Raw genomic sequence first — 15571 nt, forward strand, 5'->3', positions numbered from 1 at the left:
AATGAATTTACAGATCAGATTTTATAATGTAAATCATTTTGCATCTGACCTTGCTTTACGCGATGCAACGGCATTCACATTGTTTTGTCGTAAGTTAATTTTCCGCCGTTAACATAAAATTTATTTTTCAACGCATTGTATCAAAGACTGACTTCAGATGATGAAGCAATTAAAGACAAATCAAAGAATTGTTTCGAGAATACACGTAGCTACAATGCAGCATTTGCTATCGGTCAGTTCTGAGGCTACAATTACACAGTTTTACATGGAGTGTATTACTTTACAGTAGATGATATTTTTGATCAGAGATCAGTCCTCTGATTCAATTGGTCGAATTTCGACCTCACGCGATATTTGTAGTTATTAATACGGGTTGGACTGGGAACGTCACAAACGTTTACCAAAGGCGATTTATCTGTTGTTATTGCGTTACCAGTAGGATTTTGTTATAACATATGACCTCTCTTCTGTGTAGCCCATCTTACATTTTCGTCTTGTTTACTCGTTTCGGTATATTGGGATGTGTAAAATTTGCTTTGTGTCCGAATCTGTCCTTTGTTAAGCCTATGTGACTTTGTACCAGGGAACGACTTACACTAATGTATACTCTGAATTGTCTAACCAAACAGCAGTACAACATTTCCAATCTTGAGATGGCTGTACGGTCACGTTGCAAAAGCAAATAATTAAAAAAAGAATAAATAAGACATTTTTCTGTTCCCTACAATCAAACAAAATCTGCATAAACTACGATTTGCATCCCCTCAATTAACAATGGGAATGGTGTGTTTGAGGTATCAGCATCATAGTGAGAAAAAATATGTCCAAAATTTGCAAACACTATTGCATAAATTTGTAATGCAAATATTTTGAGAAACAATAAAAGGAACAGCGAAGAACACGATTTTTCATTCACTGGTATCATAAAAACTTAATGGTCGTATCAAGCATGTTATGTGATAGGAATGGGCTACACTGTTACATTCCGATAATAGCTATCGCTGTTTTGTTACTCTCCGCTGTACTTGCTGTAATTTTGATTGTGATTTGTCACAGTCTTAAATAACATTTTACAACTTCAAAACATGTATGCCTCTGCACACCTTCAACGTTAAAATATTTCTGCTGTTCACATTTGTTCTTCCTTTAGCGTTGAATTTTGAACTAACGGAAAAGTGTGAAATTATTACTGATATTGAGGATCATAACATAATTTGACGCACTTTACGGCATGTGTTCGTGTTTACAATAAGGATTCTTAATTCTTTGTTGTTATTTTTACAGGAGTCTAAACGATATTTTCGGTCATTCGAGATAGAGAAAACTGAAAATATCACTGACAGCAGAAACGGAGAAGTTGCCATTGCTTTCTTCTGAAATAATGTTAGGTTCTACGTTTCTGAATGAACTAAAACGAGATTTTTTATTGCAACTGTTAAGAGCTTCCTCATTAACTGCTTTCATTAACAGATTGTATAGGTTGTACATCGACTGTATGAGAAACAAAGTTCTTAGAAAGAAGTCTAAACGTCGCTCAACACATGGCACACGACTCTGTATGTTATAATGCTACTTTTTGTTGTTCACTGTTCCTCAGAACACTCGAAATACTGTCGACCACCATGCGACTTCAACGGTAGTGTGAACGCCGTGAAACAGACGACACGCCAGCAGGTTATTATTTGAAATCACAACCAGATACTTGAAATTATGAGAAGTGTGACTTCTCAGTAACTTGTTATTTGTCGCAGCTACGCTTTTTCTAGTTCACCCGCAGGGTGTAACTTGAGCGTGTCGCAGAAAGGAAGAAACGGGCGTGTAGCTTTTCGCTTGAGCGCGTAGCAGCAGAAGGAAAGCAAAACATTACATACAAGATGCTAGGAGTGGCGATCCGAGTGGTTTCGCAGAACGCTGCGGGTCCCACAGCCTGTGAACCGGTCTGCACAAACAGGTTTCGCACATCCGCCTTTCTAGTTATACGGCCTGCCACGTGCAGCGTGGGGCGCGGAAACCATTTTGGGGAATCCAAGGACGAGAGTTGACGGCCAGCGAACAGGCAAAGAGCCAACTCCACAGCAATTTTCACGGTCCTTTTGGAACCACTAACAAGAGATACGGCTCTCACCTTGGATGTACAGTTCAAGGTTATGCGTTACAACAAAAAAAGCATTTTCAGATCATCCTGCGGAAGCCAACATGAGCACAGTTATAGTCGTTTTATCTGGAAACAATTTTCAGAACATTATATCGGTTTGCGCCAAATAAGAGCCCTGAATCGAACGGCGACTAGGCCTCACTTGCTATACGTTCTGTGTGCTGCGATATCGGTTTGGTCTGGACGGAAGTTGCTCAGTATAGCTCTGTGCTGAAGCTAGGCTTTCATGAAGTTAGCATCGCCCAAAACATGCATTCAGGGCAGTAGCAGCAAATGGTAACAAGCACTTTACTTGCTTCGAGAGCTCACAGTAAACAGCAGATTCTAAGGGGGGTTGTACACAGTGTAAAACTACATTAGTCTTCTGATATTGTTGGTCTTGCACTAATAATTATAAAGACTGTTAGTCTGGATCTCTTCAGTACTGCTACTATCCCCCACCCCTGGATTCCTTGACGAAACCAACTCCCGTGTATAAAACGTACGTATTATCCTTCACCCAGACATTGGTGCCAACATTGGCGCGAACAGTGACTAATACTTATAGGACAGCACCCACCAGTTCCTGCCAAGATTCAGTCGTATTCGCATAGGACCAGTGTTAACTCGTTTGAAATATAGATCGCGACTGCTGCATTTCCTGTTTTGAGTGTGAATAACAGTGTTTTGTCTCTGCAAAACAATAAAAGGGTAAAATATAAAACGTGGTGGTCTCTAATACTTCACGCATTTCGAAATCATTAAAATTTAAATAAGGTATAAGTTATCAGTTACCATAATCAAAATTGCATCAACTTGTCTTGGAGTATTAGTTATAGCTAGCGAATCCAGCAATGCGTCACAATTTCTAAATATGTATTGGAATTATATATATATATATCCTAATATCCCTCTGCCCTCTCTCTATATATCTCTCCTGGGCCGTGTTTATTGTTATTGCAACAAATTCAGACTCCTCAGTAATATTCTAATGTTAAGCCGATAACCCATAAGTACGAATTTCCTGTTTTCTGTGAAAACCGTCTGCAAGGAAGAAAACAAAACATTACACCATTGTGTACACAACTTTTGTTTGGAAATGTATACCATGAAAAAGAATATACAAGGGAGAAACAACTGGTCTAATGGCTTAAACGCTCTGCTATCACAGTTAAAACACACTGCAAGAAAGAAAACAAACCTGTACACTTTCACAGCAGAGTACAGCACAGTGTTTTCTATATCACAGTCGGTTTTAAGAGAAAACCTATACATTATTGTTTCAAAAAAATACGTGCCGTGTCTGTCTGAATACAGTATCGTATGAAAAATTTGATGCAAATAGATCAAGAACTTACAGAATATCGTGTACAACGTTTCCCTATTATAGATTATATATATTTTATCTTATGCATATAAAATATATAGCCTACGTCCTTTCGAATGTTCATTAAAGTATTGTGTAGATTAGAAGATTCTTCAAAAATGGCTCTAAACACTATACAACTTAACATCTGAGGTCATCAGTCCCCTAGACTTTGAACTACCTAAACCTAACTATCCTAAGGACATCACACACATCCATGCCCGAGGCAGGATTCGAACCTGCTACTGCAGCAGACGCGTGGCTCAGGACTGAAGCGCCTAGAACCGCTCGGCCACAGCTGCCGGTCGCTCAAGTGCTTTTCGAGACTTTTGGTAATAACGTTCCGAATGTTCACTGGACTATTGTGTAAAAATCTGAAGTAAATCGATCAAGTACTTTTCGAGATTTTTGGTAACAACATTAAACAACGGTTTTTCTTTATATAGTAATACAGAAGCATAGATATAGATTATGGTTGCAGCTACGACAGGCGTCAGTTATTGGGCCATTTCATGCATCAATCCTCAGGACAGTTTTATAGCATTTGGTGAAGAGCTGACATAAAGACTCCTTTTTCTTTAATACGGCTATAGTGCAATTCATATTCAATTTTTGCTGGATGTATTGTGTAGTTCCTCATAGCAGGATTCCATAAAAGAATTTTTTGGTGATAAAGTTACCAAAAACTTAATGTAGCTCCACTGTTCCTGATACATTGTAATTTCGAAAACCCAACTTGGAGTTACAATCAACAAACAAACAAAATTCGGGTTTCGAGACAACGAAAACTAACAACGTTGGCGCATGTGTATGGTCGATCGATAATCGCCGCAACGCCCTTTGTTGTTTTGCGAACAGTTGACAAGCCGCGAAACTGCACTAACATTGGGACCAATATTTGTTCCAATACAATTTCATCTATTCCCACAATGGACCAAAACTGTGAGCAATAACGCTGTTCCTATGTGAAACGTCCTGTAGCCAGTAATAGGTTGATAGCGGCATAAGAACGCTTTTGATACCAAATTGACACGCAAATTCATTCAATTGATCAATTAATTATCCTCCCCCACCATCACCCACACCCCTACCCTTGGATGACGTCATGGCTTACCCCAGCTGGCACATGCGTCCCTACCCCCTCCCCTCCACAACTCTACCCCCTCTCCCATTTAACCTATCAGCAGGAATTTCCAATTTTGATCGGAAAATCGAATTTTGTCGGAAAAATTCAAAAAATGGTGGGAATTTCAAAAATGGTGGGAATTTCGTTGTTCCAAGGCTGTGATGGTATCCCACCCCCACTCCCTCAACCAGAAATTGGAGGGAAATTCAAAATAGCGGTGCCCTTTCTGGGGCTTTAGCCATTCGGGGCGTGAAGCCCAAGAGCACATCCCAACATAAGGGAACTGTCCAGATGCGGGAATTGAAGGTTAGTTCAGTGTACTTTATTTATTTTGGATGGGAACTGAAATAAAGATCGGTCCTAATTACGTAATTAATAATAAAGATTGAGCCTAATTAAACATCTATATGCATAGCACTACACAAGGAGCACCTAAAATCGCAATACAGCTCAAAAATTGACGATATCATAAAACTGGTGCTTTCCTGCTGGGGAAAAATGTCACATATCAGTCAAAACTAGTGGCATACGTACTCAGACTCTACATAGGATGATCCCTACACGTATAAGCTGTTGGGAAAAAGACTGGAGTAAAAGGTACTATCTTTATTTTTGGTGGGAATTGTTTTCAGCTGATGAGATGATGGTGTTTCCACGGAGATGAGTTTAATATGTGTATTACCTGTAAGCATACAGCTGAGGACTGTGTCTATCGCCATAGAGTTCGCTACAGATGCCTCCCGCTGCATTGCTCGACAATCACCCTGCAGCCAAGGTGATCGAAATTCAGCAATGCCCATAAATGCTACCACAACTGACGAAAAATGCTTCACTGTTCTAATTACACATCGAAATTGTTGTGAAAAAAAACACCACTCATACTCAACAGGTCATAATTCAATATAGGAGGGTTGGAACTTTAATAGAGGCAACTATTTATTTACAGATCGTACAAAATAGATACGTGTTTCAAAGTTTTAATGACCAAAGTAGTCACCAGCATTGTGTATAACCCGTTGCTAGCGATGTGGAAGTCGTTGTATACTCTTAGCAGTGCCAGTTGTGTTGACAGTTCGAGCGGCGCTGTCTATTGCCCGACGAATTTGTAGCAGTTCTGAAGTGAATGCTGTGAAGTGTTTCCTTCAGTTTAGAAATCGATTTGAAGCTACGGGGGCTTGACCCAGGCGGGTGCAGTAGGTGATGTAGCACTTAGCAGCCCAATCAGTCAAACAAATCATTGACAGCTTGCACTGTACGTGCTTGAGTCGGCCATTGTGGCCGAGCGGTTCTAGGCGCTTCAGTCTCGAACCGCGCGACCGCTACGGTCGCAGGTTCGAATCCTGCCTCGGGCATGGATGTGTGTGATGTCCTTAGGTTAGTTAGGTTTAAGTAGTTCTAAGTTCTAGGGGACTTATGACCTCAGAAGTTAAGTCCCATAGTGCTCAGAGCCATTTGAACCATGGTCGCATCCGTGTTTGGCGACATCGCGGTGAACGCACATAGGAAGCGTGTATTCAACATCGCCATACTGGCGTATCACCCGGCGTGATGGTATGGGGTGCCATTGGTTACACGTCTCGGTCACCTCTTGTTCGCACTGACGGCACTTTGAACAGTGGACGTTACATTTCAGATGTGTTTCGACCCGTGGTTCTACCCTTCATTCGATCCCTGCGAAACCCTACATTTCAGCAGTATAATGCATGACCGCATGTTGCAGGTCCTGTACGGGCCTTTCTGGATACAGAAAATGTTCGACCGCTGCCCTGGTCAGCACATTCTCCAGATCTCTCGCCAATTTTAAACGTCTGGTCAATGGCGGCCGAGCAACTGGCTCATCACAGTACGCCAGTCACTACCCTTGATGAACTGTGGTATCGTGTTGAAGCTGCATGGGGGGCTGTACATGTACATGCCACCCAAGCTCTGTTTGACTCAAGGCCGTTATTAAAGCCAGAGGTGGTTGTTCTGGGTACTGATTTCTCAGGATCTATGCACCCAAATTGCTTGAAAATGTAATCACATGTCAGTTCTAGTATAATATATTTGTCCAATGAATACCCGTTTATCATGTGCAATTCTTCTTGGTGTAGCAATTTTAATTGCCAGTAGTGTACATAAACACGTATTGCGCCACTGGAGCCGGTTGCCAGTTATCAAAGTGGCTTGCACAGATGTGTGTTGAGTTTTGTCGCCTGTACTGGAGGATGACCTAATCCCACAGACTATCAACCACAAGAGAATGATCCTGTATTGTTCTTTCATAAGCAGTGTGAGACATTCTTTTACACTTGTAACACACCCAAACAGCTTTGTACACTGATGTGTCGACAGAAGTGCCGACACAGTGTGGTTTGAGGAGACCGAAATGCACGCTATAAGCTCACGCAGGATGGCGTGAGGTCTGAAACAGGATACGTAATGAATGCTATAAAGAAAAGTACGTATCTTCTGGAATACTTAACTTTAATCCATCATTTGTATACATCGTTCTTGATGAGACATGCTTCATACGATAACTATCAATTGCTATGGCGCCTTGCTAGGTCGTAGCCATTGACTTAGCTGAAGGCTATTCTAACTATCTTCTCTGCAAATAAACGAGGCTTCGTCCGTTGCATCGCTTGCTAAGTCGTCCGTACAACTGGGGCGAGTGCTAGTAAGTCTCTCGAGACCTACCGTGTGGTGGCGCTCGGTCTGCGATCACTGACAGTGGCGACACGCGGGTCCGACATGTACTAATGGACCGCGGCCGATTTAAAGCTACCACCTAGCAAGTGTGGTGTCTGGTGGTGACACCACATACACCGCCACAATTTTTGTTTTTCTGCCAAGACTTCAAAGCCGGTGTCAAGTGCCGAACGAACATTAACATGTGTCGACCCATTGGCTCTCACAGAAATCTGGGAACTACGCTGCTCCCATAACACACAGGATGGTAGAAATAAAATACAGAGACAGTATTTCTTATTGACTAAAATGTGGAAGACACCGCAACATATGGAAACAAGAAGAGATTTAGGCACTGTGGACCGTTGCCAAACAGGTGCCTATTTCGCTTACGTCAATCTGTTGTAGAATAATGGAACATGTTTTGTGTTCTCGTATTATGACGTTCTTAGATAATACAAATCTCCTTCATCATAACCAACATGGATTCCGCAAACAGAGATCATGTGAAACTCAGCTCGCCCTATTTGCCCAAGAAATTCACAGTGCCGTAGACACTGGCGAGCAGATTGACGCCGTATTCCTGGACTTCAGGAAGGCATTTGATACGGTTCCGCACTTACGTTTAGTGAAAAAAATACGAGCTTACGGAATATCGGACCAGGTTTGTGATTGGATTCAGGATTTCCTAGAAGAAAGAACACAACATGTCATTCTTAACGGTTCAAAATCTGCAGATGTAGAGGTAATTTCGGGAGTACCGCAAGGAAGCGTGATAGGACCTTTATTGTTTACAATATACATAAATGACTTAGTTGACAACATCGGTAGCTCCGTGAGGCTATTTGCAGATGACACGGTTGTCTACAAGAAAGTAGCAACATCAGAAGACTCGTACGTACTCCAGGAAGACCTGCAGAGGATTAATGCATGGTGCGACAGCTGGCAGCTTTCCCTAAACGTAGATAAATGTAATATAATGCGCATACATAGGGGCAGAAATCCATTCCAGTACGATTATGCCATAGGTGGTAAATCATTGGAAGCGGTAACGACCGTAAAATACTTAGGAGTTACTATCCGGAGCGATCTGAAGTGGAATGATCACATAAAACAAATAGTGGGAAAAGCAGGCGCCAGGTTGAGATTCATAGGAAGAATTCTAAGAAAATGTGACTCATCGACGAAAGAAGTAGCTTACAAAACGCTTGTTCGTCCGATTCTTGAGTATTGCTCATCAGTATGGGACCCTTACCAGGTTGGATTAATAGAAGAGATAGACATGATCCAGCGAAAAGCAGCGCGATTCGTCATGGGGACATTTAGTCAGCGCGAGAGCGTTACGGAGATGCTGAACAAGCTCCAGTGGCGGACACTTCAAGAAAGGCGTTACGCAATACGGAGAGGTTTATTATCGAAATTACGAGAGAGCACATTCCGGGAAGAGATGGGCAACATATTACTACCGCCCACATATATCTCGCGTAATGATCACAACGAAAAGATCCGAGAAATTAGAGCAAATACGGAGACTTACAAGCAGTCGTTCTTCCCACGCACAATTCGTGAATGGAACAGGGAAGGGGGGATCAGATAGTGGTACAATAAGTACCCTCCGCCACACACCGTAAGGTGGCTCGCGGAGTATAGATGTAGATGTAGATGTAGATGTAGAAGTGATGACCTATACGTTTAATCTCATCTTCCACTGTGATGGGGTAGCAGATTTGCCAATGTTTCCTCTTTTTGCAGTCGTGTACATGATCACTGTTCCCATCTTGACCATCCCCAGACGGTGCTGTTCGCAACACAAGTGGGGTAGTAGAAATAAAAAGAGGTACTGTTATTTTATTGGTGAAAAAGAGTGTGGATGGCATCGTAACATATGGAAACAGGTCGAGTCTGAAGTACTGAGGAAGCTCTGCCAACAGCTATCTGAAGGTGATGACCTCTACATTTAATCTCATGTTCCACAGTGACAAGTAGCTGACGTCCAGTGTTCCACCAAGGCTCTCTCCATTTCAAGTGGTGTCAGTCAGTCATTGTGTGGTAATCAACAGTGTACCAGAGGACAGATGGAATGGAAAAGGCACCATCGACATGGGACAAGGTACTGTATTAAGCAGCACAGCTGATAGCTTGATCAATTTTAGCAATTTTACCAGTTCTGTTATTTCAACGCCAGACAATAAGACAGCAGAAGGCTTCCCAATCTCTGTATCATTGCTAAACCACCATTCCATTACTTTGCGAGTACCATATACTAGACTGCGAATATAGATAGGCCATTATGCGGTATGTCCATACAGTCATATACATCAAAGTATACCAGACAGTGTCCTATACCGATCCAGTTAGATTATCTATATATTTATAGAACATAAATCATAGTGCGGAATTTACGATTAGGACTGGTCATCTTCCACTATGTGGATGAGGGTCACAGAGTATTATCACATTCATACAGTAACGTCGGAATTGAAAGATCCTCCCACATTATCCTCGACCAACCCTCCATGCAACATGGTGACTGATTTAATCTGCTACTGACCATAAATAGGAAAGTTCTATAACTGCTAAATTCCATGTCTCATGAAGGAACAGAGTGAGAGGTGTCCATAACTGGTGTTCAATGAAGACTGTTTCACACCAGTCTTACTCATGACACCCATCCAAATGCACAGGATCTCTCCAAATGCATTCATGTTGAGAATTTTAGCACCGCTTATGTACTATAAATATGTAGATGACATAACTGCATAGGTATACAACATTGTTTGGTATACTTCGGTGTAAATGACGTTCTAATGTTAAACCAGCACCTATGCCGAGCAAGGAATACTCACCAGATAAGCGACTAGCAACTACTGTTGGCCCTAAGGTGTGGACCTGGTCCCAGACATCTCAGTGTTTGTGACGTCGTAACTCCTGAACTGTGCATCGTACAGTGATACAATTTTGCGTGTACATGAACTGGTATATGTGGTTATTGTCTGAAAAATGTGTTGCGTAGTTAGGAGTAAAGAATAAATAATTTAAAAAGTCATGCCTCATGCTGAAGTTTTACTGCGTGAACAGCGAAAGTGTAGCAAGCGACAAATTTTCTTCCTTCAGTGTCTTGTGAGGAGTGTCAGCGAGAAAAAAGTTACGAAAAGGTTGGAACTTATGCGTAAGGTTTGTTGGAAGTCGCTAAGTGCTCTCATTCTCAAATACTGGATGAATATAGTCTGGGGAATTTTTATGCCGTGAGTTACGCTACCTCAAGACACGCACACGATTTCTACTTGTAACACTTGACTTACTGTGTTTAACGTTTAACGCAATATTGTATCTCTTAATCAGTAGGTTATGGCAGCAATTTAAAGCGTTAAATTCTTTCGACAGTAACACGAAATACAGAAAATCAAATGTCTGGATAGACAACCTGCAACTGGGAGCAGGTGATTTTAGCCTTTTAGTATAATACCATGTTTATTATTCTCATCAGAAGAAAAATCATTACTGTCAGCATATCTCTCCTAATGCTACATGTGGCTTCATAGTTACTTTTAATCCAGAATAGACACCACTTATTTTAATTTATAATGAACAGCGTGTGGAAGGCAGAAGATCAAGCAAACTACGTTTTGTACCACTCAAACTTGTTTCTTATGAACCACTTCTCCAGTTTTCAGCAATCTCCTTCCTACTGGGAAGCTTAGACTTCATTTTCTAGAATTTAGTATTTATACATTCCATGTAAGTAAATTGCTATTTGTGATTCTTAATCTGTGTGTTGGAATCCATATATTCTTGCTAACATACTATGTGGTTTGCTCGCTTTTATGTTATATAACAATTCCCTTAATATCGAGGGGCGTTCAGTAAGTAATGCAATACTTTTTTTGGGACAGTTTCAGTTGAAAAAAATGCGGAATTTGTTGTTGGACACTGTGGAATATTCCCATTCAGTCCCTATAGTTTCTTGAAGTGCCGATAGCTGGCGGCGCAGTACGTAGCCTACGAAATGGCGTCAGTAACAGAGGTGCGCGCCGAGTAGAGAGCTGTCACTCTGTGTCTTTTGGAGAAAACCCAGATCATCGCGGATACTCACAGGCGCTTGCAGAATGTCTCGAAGATCTGGCAGTGAACGAAAGCACAGTAAGTCGTGGGGGGAAGCGTCTGTCATTATCGCAACAAGGTAGCGAAAACGTAACCGATCTTCCATGTGCCGGCCGGCCCCACACAGCTGTGACTCTTACAGTGTTGTCACATTCGAGCTGATCGACGGATCACAATCAAACCACTCGCTACTCAACCGGACGTCTCTGTTGGTCTGCGCACCCGAGAGGAGCTTACAAAACTTAATTGGACCGTTGTTCCCCGTCCTCCTACAGTCCGGATCTCGCACCTTCTGACTTCCATCTGTTCGGCCCAAAGAAGGCGCACTGCGTGGGAAGCAGAACGCTGGTGATGGGGAGGTTATCAGTTCAACACGACGTTGAATCCGACGTCGACCAGCAGCAGCGGTACCACGCTGGCATACGGCCCCTCGCAGTAAGGTAGCGTAAGGCTGTCGCACGGAATGGAGATTTTTGGATTTTGTAGCCAAACGAGTTGGGAATAATATGGTGTATGGAAATGCTGAATAAAACCAACCTGCATCAGAAAAAAAAGTGTTGCATTACTTATTGAACGTCCCTCGTACTACATCTATACAACCTATACACTTTCATATTGTGTTTCCGTTCTATACTGTTTTAGCGTTTTTCATACTATAAACTGTAATTGAACACAGTTGTATAGTTACGGTATCATTTGGTTACTATCATCCTACACAGCATAGAAGCCACATGCTCCTAATCTAAAACCAAAATCAATAATTGTTCCAGTGTGCATGTAATATTAGCCATTAGAGATCATCTTATAAGTGTATTGAAATGTGTCTCTTGCTCAGAGCTATTTATATTGCAATTGTATCCACTCTCAACCTTCCCATACTGTTAGTGATGATATTTGGGGGGCGCTTAACTGCGCGGTCATCAGAGCCTGTACAAAGTCCTAATTTTGACACTGTCTAATTTTTACACAATACAGTCTCGCCACTGTCACGAATGATGATGATGAGGATAACACAGTCCTGTACAAAGTCCTAATTTTGACACTGTCTAATTTTTACACAATACAGTCTCGCCACTGTCACGAATGATGATGATGAGGATAACACAGTCCCCGGGCAGAGAAAAATCCCCAACCCGGCCGGGAATCGAACCCGGGACCCCATGATCTAGAGGCAGCAACGCTAGCCACTAGACCACGGCTGCGGACTTCCGTACTGCTGTACCACACTAAGCCACTCGCTATTATAGCAAATGTCGTACATAACATGAGTAATGAGCATGTTTTTTCCCGCCACGAATTCCTCTCCTGTGCCAACCTCTTCATCTCAGAGTAGCACTTGCAACCTACAGCCCCAGTAATTCCAGTCTCTGATTTCCTCTACAGTTTTTACTCTCTACATCTCCGTCTAGTACCATTGATGTCATTCTGTAATGTCTTAACAGATAGATGTCTTACTATCCTGTCCCTTCTTTTTGTCATTGTTTTTCATATATTCCTTTCCTCACCAAATCTCCAGAGTACCTCCTAATTCCATACCTTACCCGTCCAGTTCAACTTTTCGTGTCCGCGTTATGACCAAATATTCTGTACACCGGTAATATCTATAGCTCAAGGTTTTCTTTCTTGCGCATAGTGCCTTTTGTGATTGCTATGAATTAGCCAGTTGTGATGGCCTAATAAGCCGAAAGCTGGTTCATACTAAGCAAGTATTAGTGGAATAAAATGCCATTTCTTCACTATTGTACAAACTCAACAAAATATACCTAACTGAAATCGAAGCACGCAAATATATTAAAATTAGTTTTGTTACAACATTCGCAAATGAGACAGCAGAGGAGAACCAAACTAGAAGCGAAGCGAAGTAGCTGTAGCAGAGTAAACACAGCTTAAACAAATTTACAGTGTAAAATGAGATTCGATTTCCTCAGTATTTCACAGCTATCCAGTTGCCATTTCTTCAGGATAGCTCAGATAACATAACAAAATAAACACGTCTGCCAGCCACTCGTTAAGCAACATTTCAGAGTCTTTGTCAGTGCAAATAATGTAACTTGATAATAGTCCATATGAACTGTACGTCAGTCTCAGCGCAACTAACATTCCATTTCATAATACAGAATTACCACTACTGAACCACTTATGGATAATTTGAAACCAATCTTCTACCAAAAAGGCGTTAAAGTTTGGTAATTAAATGTGTATCTCATGAAACTGAAGTCGAGACAAATAAATCTGACCTCAGTTTGAGTATGCCCTAATCCCAATCTTTCCCACTATTTGTATTTCAATGGCACGCATGCAACAAAAGTAGAAAGAGGGACTACGATATTTAAACTAGGTATAAAGGAATATCTTGAGAAAACAGACTGGAGAATACCACACACAGGTAATTCTGCAGTAAAAAACACACAAAATTCTGGCTAGACTAAGAAAGGTTCTAATCAAGAAGTGCTTTCTACGCAAAAGACCATGAATCAAAATCGAATGGATTAGGATTTTTAGAGCCTTTAATCTTCTGATTTGATGCGGCCCTCCACGAATTCCTCAAAAAATGGCTCAAATAGCTCTACTATGGGACTTGACAAAATGTTCAAATGTGTGAGAAATCTTATGGGACTTAACTGCTAAGGTCATCAGTCCCTCAGCTTACACACTACTTAACCTAAATTATCCTAAGGACAAACACACACACCCATGCCTGAGGGAGGACTCGAACCTCCGCCGGGACTTAACATCTGAGATCATCAGTCCCCTAGAACTTAGAACCACGTAAACCTAACTGACTTAAGGACATCACACACATCCATGCCCGAGGCAGGATTCGAACCTGCGACCGTAGCGGCCGCGCGGTTCCAGACTGAAGCGCCTAGAACCGCTCGGCCACAATGGCCGGCACGAATTCCTCTCCCGCGCCAATCTCTTGGTCTCAGAATAGCAATAACAACCTGTATTCTCTATTATTTGCTGCATGTACTCCAATCTCTGTCTACCTTTACAGTCCTTACCCTCTGCTGCTCCCTCTAGTAAAAAGAAAATTATTCACGGACGTCTAAACACAGTTTCTGTCGTCCCGTCCCTTCTTCTTGTCAGTGTTTTCATATGTTCCTTTCTTCGCCGATTCTGTGGAGAAACTTCTCGTTCCTTTCCTCAACAGTCCATCTAATTTTAAACAACTCTACGCCTATGGTTGAGGATGACACGGCGGCCGGTCGGTACCGTTGGGCATTTCAAGGTCTGTTCGAACGGAGAGAGAGAGAGAGAGAGAGAGAGAGAGCGTATAACATCACACCTCAAATGCTTCGATTCTCTTCCTTTCTGGTTGTTTCAAAGTCCTCGATTCGCTGCCATACAATGCTATCCTCCAAACGTATATTCTCAGAAATTTCTTCTACAAATTAAGGCCGATGTTTGACACCAGCTGATTTCTTTCAGCCAGGAATTCCGCCTACGCCAATGCTAGTCTGCTTTTTACGTCGTCCTTCCTCCGTCCGTCATTCGTTATTTTGCTAACAATTTTGTACTGGTCCCTACAGTTGTGAACAGCGTGTCCCCACGTGTCTGTGGTGGTTTTCAATGAACACTTAGTTTACTGGAGAATGGAAATCCTACACGAATTTTCTAGCAGTAATGTGATTGGCGAGAATGTCGAAACATAACTTTTGATGAAGATTTAGAGAAAAAATGTCACCAGTGCTCTTCATTACCCTTTTTCAATTTTTAAATAAAAGGTATTATTTCAGTCCGTTAGTCCTGCAACGATAGGTACACTATGTTATCAAAAGTATCCGGACACGTGGCTGAATATGACTTACGTTCGTGGCGCCCTCCATCGGTAATGCAGGAATTCAGTATGGTGTTGGCCAACCCTTAGCCTTGATGACGGCTTACACTCTCGCAGGCATACGTTCAATCAGGTGCTGGAAAGTTGCTCGCGGAATGGCAGCCTAGGATTAGCCGAGCGGTCTGAGGTGCTGCAGTCATGGACTGTGCGGCTGGTCCCGGTGGAGGTTCGAGTCCTCCCTCGGGCATGGGTGTGTGTGTTTGTCCTTAGGATAATTTAGATTAAGTAGTGTGTAAACTTAGGGACTGATGACCTTAGCAGTTAAGTCCCATAAGATTTCACACACAATGGCAGCCCATTCTTCACGGAGTGCTGCACTGAGGAGAGGTATCG

The 15571-nt window shown here is 42.0% G+C and overlaps 1 protein-coding gene across 1 annotated transcript in view; it reads left to right on the forward strand.

Annotated features, from left to right (window-relative positions):
* Positions 1 to 15571, forward strand: part of LOC124787654 — a 117470-nt gene that overhangs the window by 20997 nt on the left and 80902 nt on the right. The gene's annotated exons all lie outside the window — the stretch shown is intronic.

The sequence above is a fragment of the Schistocerca piceifrons genome, chromosome 3, assembly GCF_021461385.2.
Source record: "Schistocerca piceifrons isolate TAMUIC-IGC-003096 chromosome 3, iqSchPice1.1, whole genome shotgun sequence".
NCBI classification, from domain to species: Eukaryota; Metazoa; Arthropoda; class Insecta; order Orthoptera; family Acrididae; genus Schistocerca; species Schistocerca piceifrons.